Source organism: Elephantulus edwardii, unplaced genomic scaffold, assembly GCF_000299155.1.
Source record: "Elephantulus edwardii isolate Elephantulus edwardi_28Jun2011 unplaced genomic scaffold, EleEdw1.0 scaffold00041, whole genome shotgun sequence".
Taxonomy (NCBI): Eukaryota; Metazoa; Chordata; class Mammalia; order Macroscelidea; family Macroscelididae; genus Elephantulus; species Elephantulus edwardii.
Window position 1 is genome coordinate 8,897,569 of NW_006399791.1, and position 7,861 is coordinate 8,905,429.

The 7,861-nt window shown below is 43.5% G+C and overlaps 2 pseudogenes; both read left to right on the forward strand.

Annotated features, from left to right (window-relative positions):
- LOC102849579 overlaps positions 1-1,116 on the forward strand; it is a 4,927-nt pseudogene extending 3,811 nt beyond the window's left edge.
- A 4,496-nt stretch (positions 1,117-5,612) lies between these two features.
- On the forward strand, positions 5,613-7,248 carry LOC102849990 (annotated as a pseudogene).
- Positions 7,249-7,861: the final 613 nt, after the last annotated feature.

Sequence of the window (7,861 nt, forward strand, 5' to 3'; positions counted from 1 at the left end):
GGAACAAATATCGATCTTTTCCAGTCAGTGGGCCAGCTGGCTGTTCTCCAGATTTCTTGGCACAACTTAGTGAGCACATCCAGGGCAGTGTCTGTCTGTTGAAATATGTCAATTGGAATGCCGCCAACTCCTGGAGCCTTGTTTTTTGCCAATTTCTTCAGAGCAATTTGAACTTCCTCCTTCATCAACATAGGCTCTTGCTCATATGTCATGTCATGAAATTCTTCTGTGGCAGCCAGTTCCTTCTGACACAGTGACTCTGCTTATTCTTTTCATCTTCTCTTGATACTTTCTGTATCATTTAACATTCTACCCAAAGCATTCTTAAGTGTTGCCACCCATGGCTTCAATTTGTTTTTCAGCTCCTTCAGCTTAAGAAATGCTGAGCGAGTTAGGCCCTTTTGATTTTCTGACTCCAGCTCTCTGTACATTTTATTATAGTATCTTGCTTTGTTGTCCCGGGATGCCTTTTGAAATTTTTTGTTTAGCTCTTTGATTTCTTGGTTTCTTCCTTTAGCTTTGGCTTCTCGGCAGAATCTCATCTGACATCCATCTTGATCTTTTCCTCTTTTTCAGCCTTTGTAATGATCTTTTGCATTCTTCATGGATGATTTTCTTTATATCCTCCCAGAGCTTGTTTGGCCATTGTAGAGGGTATAAATGTAGCAGATGGAGAGGCTTAGTCTGCTTATCAGGCTCTGGTTCCCAGAGAGGGATGTGTCTCAGAATGATGGAGTTTTGGCTGATGGAATGGCTTGAGGTGTTTGGGTGGAGTGTGATCTAGATAAATTGATTGGTACTGCTGCTAACAAAGTTCATTGTAAAGAGGCACACAGGAAACAAGGGGAAATGTTGGTCACCATCTGACTTTGGTTAAGGAATAGTAAGTTTCTCTGGATAATTTGGACCCAAGTTAGGGGCTTCATAATTTGTTGCCCTATAGAGACTTCTTTGTCTGCTCATCTTGGAGAATGTCATTGGAGACCTGTACTTGGGTGTTGGCATCTAGAGTGTATTCTCTACTTATGTGTCTTGTGCTAGAGGGCAAGGAACTATATCCAGTAGGATATAGTTTTCCTTTAACCCCACCTGCCACCTGGCATTCCAGGGGTCTGAGTTACGAAAATAGAAGTTTCCCTGTTCAATGTAAAAAACTTTGGTATTACAAATGTCATGGATCTTGCATGACCAATATGGACAACCCTCATATGTCTCTGGTCACTGCTGACAGTATGAGTGGACTTGGTCATATAGGAAGCAAGCAAAGGGTCATCCATAGGATGAAACTACCATAGGTGATATTGAAATGGCGATTACTGCTTGGCCTCCCTGTCAAGAGCAGTCTACTGAGCCAATGAGGTGTGTGGTTGGAATAGATTGCTGCATGGAAGTTTATCTTACTTTAAACTTCCATATGTAAGAATTACCTAGGGCTTGGGTGCTGAGTGAAGTGAATAGTAGTGGGACCCACCATCTGAGAGGTGTAGCAAACTCACTTGGTGAGAGGAGCATGTTTGACCTGAGAAAGGTGGTGGTGCAGTGAGGATTACCAATGACCTTAACCACTGTGGGGGTGGTCTATCTTAGAGTGGTTGAAGAGGTTTGGGTGCATGCCATTTGATGAGGCTGGTGTCTCCTGGGGTGATTCCAGCTGTCTGGTCTAGACTTTCAGGCGAGGGTCTGGGTATGCAGCAGTCTGCGTGTTCCCAGAGTAATTGTCTAAGAAGGGAGAGATAAGGAGGGTAGAATATTAAAAGAGGGAGATCAGTGGGTAGGTTTTGGTTGAGCAGGAATTGTTGGCTGTACATCAACTTGAAGGGGCTTAGAAAAGATGATAAACGAAGTGTTGCTCAGATGTGGGCTAAGGAAATAGGAAGTAAGTTGCTGCTTTCCACACTCTGCTTATGGAAACTACAGCATAGTTGCAATCAACAGAGTATGGTCTGGGTTAGAGATGGATTGATCAGATAGGGAGGGAAGAAAAGAGACCGTAGTGCAGCTGGATTATGGGAAAGTGATTGAGAGACAGAAATATCAGGGTTTTTGAGGAAGAGTAGTTGGAGTTCAGCTCTTTTAACTGGTGAGATCATGGTATTACACTGAGAGTTTGTGAGGATAAGAAGCTTTATTGGAAAATCAGTAAGCAATAATGGGTTTCAAGCTCTTGCGGTGTTGTGCAGGGAAAGGGATTTGGGGTCTAGGAGGAAAAAAGGAGAGGCCTTTCAGAGTAAGGAGAACAGGTTGTTGATGAGAGGCTACAGATGGAGTGGAAAGATTCTGTACAACACAGTTGACAACATCTGGTGATAGAGGTAATGTAAAAAGGGTCTCAGAGGGAAGGAGCACTAAGAGGGATAAAATTAAAGGCTAGTTAAGTGAACTAGGTTTACCTGACTCCCGGTGAAACACAGTTCCAACTTTAGACAGGAGGTCCCTGCCTAGCAATGGAGTTGGGCGTGTAGGGATAATTAGAAAAGAATGGGTGAATACTTGTTCCTTGATGATAATGAGGAGAAGTTGAATGGTAAGATGCTTAGGAGGGAGGACATCAGTCCCTATTACTGAGACCTGGGAAGGGAAAACAGGACATGAGAAGGAAGGGAGTACTGAAAAAGTAGACCTTGTGTCAACCAGAAAGGAAACTGGTTTACTTGCTACCTGAAGGGTTACCCTGAACTCAGCAAGGGTGATGGAGGTTGTTGAGCTTGGGCATCTTCAGTCTTGAGTGGCTGGGATGGGGACTGGGTCTGGTGGAGGGGCTGTCCTACCATGGCTAGGCACCAAAGGGAATTCGGCCTTCCAATGACCCAGCCATATTGGAGAGTGAGGGTTAGGGAGTGATTAGCCCAATGACCCTCTTTGTTGCACTCGAAACATGTACCAGGAGGTAACTGTTTCTTTGAATAAGCAAGTGTTTTCTGACTCTTTACTGCTTCTGGTCTCAAGGCAGTTATTAGGGCTTGGGCTTGCAGATTCGCTTTCTGTAGGGCACAAGTCTCCCTATTGGCTTCTGCCTGTTCCTCTTGGACATTGAAAACTTTAAAGACCGTGTTTACCAGGTCTGGAATTGATGTTTGGGGGCCATCCTCAGCCTTTTTGAGTTTCTTTTTTATGTCAGAGGCTGACTGGGCAATAAAATAAGTAGCAAGGACAGTGGCCCCTCCTGAGGAGATAAGGTCTAGGTGGTAGGTGGGTATACTGAGTCAGGGCTTCCGTGAGCTGGTTAAGGATAGTGGCTGCGTTCTCATCTCTAGTTTGGGTAATCTCTCTGAGTTTGTAAAAATTGACTGCCTTATGGGAGATAGATGGCAGGTAAGCCGGCCAATAGACACTGAATCATACAGTCACATCTGGCTCAATTGTCTCTTCTGACCACTGTATTAATTTGGTATGTCCAGAGCAACTTTTGTTGGGGGATGGCTTGGGGGCCAACTGGCATGGTGCTATCTGTTAAATGCACTTGGTCTGCCTGCTGCTGGGTGGCAGTGAGAATGTACTCTTTCTCACCTGGTGTCAGAGTAGAGGACAGTACCACAAAAAGGTCATGCCATGTGAGATCGTAGGTCTGAATAAGGTACCCAAACTCCTTGATATAGGTTGTGAGGTCTTTTGAAAATGAGCCTAGATGTTGTTTGATTTGGGAAAGATTGTTGAGGGAGAAGGGCACATGAACACAAATGAGACCCAACATCTGCAACTTCCCTGAGGGGACAGAGGAAGGACTCAGTCTGACTGGGTGTGGCTAGCAACAGGAGAGGTGGGGGTGAGAGTGGGAGTGTCTGAGTTTGGGTTGGTTGGAGTAGAAAGAGGTGGAGCAGAAGGAGGATAAAAAAGAGGCTCACTTTGGCAGGAACACTTGCGGCTAGCAACAGGAAAGGTGGGGGTGGGAGTGGGAGTGGCTGAATCTGGGTTGGTTGGAGTAGAAGAAGGCAGAGCAGGAGGAGGACAAAGAAGAGGCTCAGTTTGGAGGGAACACATGGTGGGTTCTGGAGGAGACGCTGTATAGGCAAGAGGGAAAGACTGGGAAAGGAAATCTACAGGATCTGAAAAGGCAGAGCCTCCCAGAGGGGAGGGGGATGAATCCTGTGAATGAGCAATGGAAGGGGATGATTTGGTATTAGAAGACTTAATCAGTGAAGGGGTTTGGGCTAAGAGAACCTGCACAGGTTGAGAGGCTTTACACAGAGACAGGAACAAAAGTAAAAGAAAGCTTTTCTGAGTCTGCTGGCAGAAATTGTCAAAATCTCAAAGGATATTGAAATCAAAGTTTCATCAAGAGTTGTTATCTAGCTGGTATTTTGGCCATGCTTAGTTTCAGTAAAAGATTGGTGTCTTGGGGTGGATGTCTTCACCCAGGCCCAGGTTTTAATGGTTCAAGAGAAAGCAGCCCAAGGGACTGTCCCTTAAGGGCCTAGACATTTTAGCTACCCATGGTGTTCAGGTCTATGGCTGAGATAACCGAGATTTCAGGGCATCGCTTGGAAACTGTGAATCTCAGATATGGAGACAGGCTAAGAGTGGCGTGGGAATCCCCTAGTGCAATTGATAGCCTGAGAAGAAGCGTCTGGCACTTCTTGGACTGCCTCCTGACACAGGCCTGCGGTTTTTGGGTATTCTCAGAGAGGAGTCCAGTGCAGGAAGATCTGAATCCCAAGGGGGTCCAAAATGCTTGGACTGGAAGGCTGGAACACCTGGATTAGAGGCTAAAGTACCTGGAAGTTTTTATGAACAATCGGGTCTAGCTTTAGGACCCTCTAGGAAAAGGGAGGTAGGAGAGAATACAGAGATCAGAAGCACAAAAGGGGCAGAGATTATCCAGTCAGCAGCCACACACAGAACAGGAAAGGTGGAAAGAAGCAGGACATTACGTTACCATTAGAGCATCTTGACACTGCATGGGCTGGTAGATTCAAGAGAGAGTAAGGAGGTGTGCCACACTTGCCCTGAAGGAAGGTGTGGGGGGCGGGGGTGGGGTGGGTGGCGCAGCACAGCACACCTTAACTCATCTCCCTGGTTAGGCTGTGGACTTATGAAGGAAATCAGAACAAGAGAGAAAGCTTATAAGTAGCTTTATTACCCCCGCAGTTTCCCCTCAGTGGTGGCAGTGGCTGAGAGGAAGGCCACATTGTCACCTGCTGGAGAGTTGCTTCACAAAGACTGCAGAGAGATGGCCCCAGCTTTGGGCAGAGCCCAAACAAGCCCACTAGGGTGGTTCCTCAGTGTGAGATGCTGGTGTGGTCGGGACCTGCCTGATGGCACTGCTGTGGTGGGAGGTGGCAGTGGTGGGCAAGGAATGGGAGGCCCCAGCAGTGGCTGTGGGCACGAGGGAAGAAGAGAATGGGCTAGGCCTGCAGGGCCTGTCTCAGGAGCTGCCACCAGTTGACGACTTTGACAATGACGAGGACGAAGACAAAGAGGAGGAAGAGGTGGCAGCAGCAGCAGCAGCAGCAGTGATTGGGTACCGAGATAACCTTCTGCTTGGTGATGAAGTTATCACAAATGGCTTTTATTCCTGTGAAAGTGATGAGGATGATAGAAGCTCGCATGCAAACTCCAGTAACTGGACCCCAAGGCCATGGATTGGTCCATAAACTTTTGTTCAACAACACCTCATGATTGGAACAGATCCTCAAACAATTCTTAAAGATTTATTACCAGAAACAATTCCTTCACGTGAATGGGATGATATGACACTGGCAGATTGTGCTTAATATCCTTTCAGAACCACCAAAAAGGAAAAAAAGAAAAGATACTAATACAATTGATGATGCTGTGAAATTACTGCAAGAGTGCAAAAAATTAATAGTTTTAACTGGAGTACGGGTGTCTGTTTCCTGTGGAATGCCTGACTTTCAGTGATGAGACAGTATTTATGCATGCCTTGCAGTAGACTTCCCAGATCTTCCAGACCCTCAAGCAATGTTTAATATTGAATATTTTAGAAAGGATCCAAGACTGTTCTTCAAGCTTGCAAAGGAAATATACCCTGGACAGTTCCAGCCATCTCTTTGATACAAATTTATAGCTTTGTCAGATAAGGAAGGAAAACTATGTCACAATTATACCCAGAACATAGATACACTGGGGCAAGTTGCAGGAATCCAAAGGATAATTCAGTGTCGTGGCTCCTTTGCAACAGCATCTTGCCTGATTTGTAAATACAAAGTTGGCTATGAAGCTGTATGAGGAGATATTTTTAATCAGGTGGTTCCTCGAAGTCCTCAGTGTTCAGATGATGAACCACTTGCTATCATGAAACCAGAGATTATCCTTTTTGCTGAGAATTTACCAGAACAGTTTCATGGAGCCATGAAATATGACAAAGATGAAGTTGATCTCCTCATTGTTAATGGGTCTTTCTAATTCCAAGTTCCATGCCCCATGATGTACCACAGATATTAATTAATAGAGAACCTTTGCCTCATCTGCATTTTGATGTAGAGCTTCTTGGGGACTATGATATTGTCATTAATGAATTGTGTCATAGGCTAGGTGCCAAACTTTGCTGCAACACTGTAAAGCTTTCAGAAATTACAGAGAGGCCTCCACAACACAGAAAGAGTTGGCTCATTTTTCAGACTTACCTACTCACACTGCTTAATATTTGAGAAGACTCTAGTTCACCAGAAAGCACTTCACCACCAGATTCTTCAGTGATTGTCACTCTTTTAGAATAAGCAACTAAAAGTAATATTTATGATTCAGAAGTGTCTGAATCAAAAGTGTGTGTGAAAGAAAAAAAAAATCACAGAAAGTACAAATTTCTACTACAAATACTGAAAGCATTACTGAGCAGTTGGAGGGTCCCAATTTGAAGAACTTTATTTCTACTACTGGGGAGAAAAATGAAAGAACTTCAGTTGCTGAAACAGAAAGTGCTGGCCTCTTAGACTTGCAAAGGATCAGATTAGTAAGTGCCTTGATGGTAATCAGTATCTGTTTTTACCACCAAATCATTACATTTTCCATGGTGCCGAGGTATATTCTGATTCCTAAGATGACACCTCTAGTTCTTGTGGCAGTAACAGTGGTAGAGGAATGTGCCATAGTCCAAGTTTAGAAGAACCCTTGGAGGATGAAAGTGAGACGGAAGACTTCTACAATGGTTTGGAAGGGGATGCTGATGTTCCAGAGAGAGCTGGAGGAACTGGATTTGGGATTGATGGAGTTGAACAAGAAGCAGTTGATGAAGCGTCATCTCTGAAGCAAGAAGCAGAAGATATAAATTATCCATCAAACAAAAAATAAAATAATAATAGCCTAGATATATAGAAATCTGTTCCACCAGCATTTAGGAACTTGAGCATGTAAAAATGAATGTATACTTATGAACTCAAAAGAGCAAGGAAACTAGAAAGGTATATTTATGGACTGGTAAAATTCTATTATTTTTAACCTCATTGTTTCTGTTCTTGTACATTCAACACTAACTTTATTTTAAAGGTACTGAGTATCTTTAGTCAGCTTTTGGCCAAGACTTTTTCTTTTAAAGGTTCATCTGTATGATACATCCATATGTATATATAATTTTGTTCTTGCTTAGTCAATTTCAACATATTTTCAAAAATCCATTGGAGTGTTAATATTAAATTAATATAAAGGGAACCATTTATCTAGACTAAAAAATGGTATTTTCACTTTCTTTGTAACAATGGATCTCTGTTGAATCTCCTTTCAGCTAAACCTTTGATTCTTTAGCACAATTACCTATTTTTAAACACTGGCATTTTAAAAAACTTGTGACAGCTGACTTTTAAAAATCTCAAATGATATGCAATGTGAGTAGAAGTAGTCACTCAGCAGCAGTATGTTAGAGGGCACTCAACTGTCCTTTGTTTTTTTTTATTTTTTTATTTTTTTT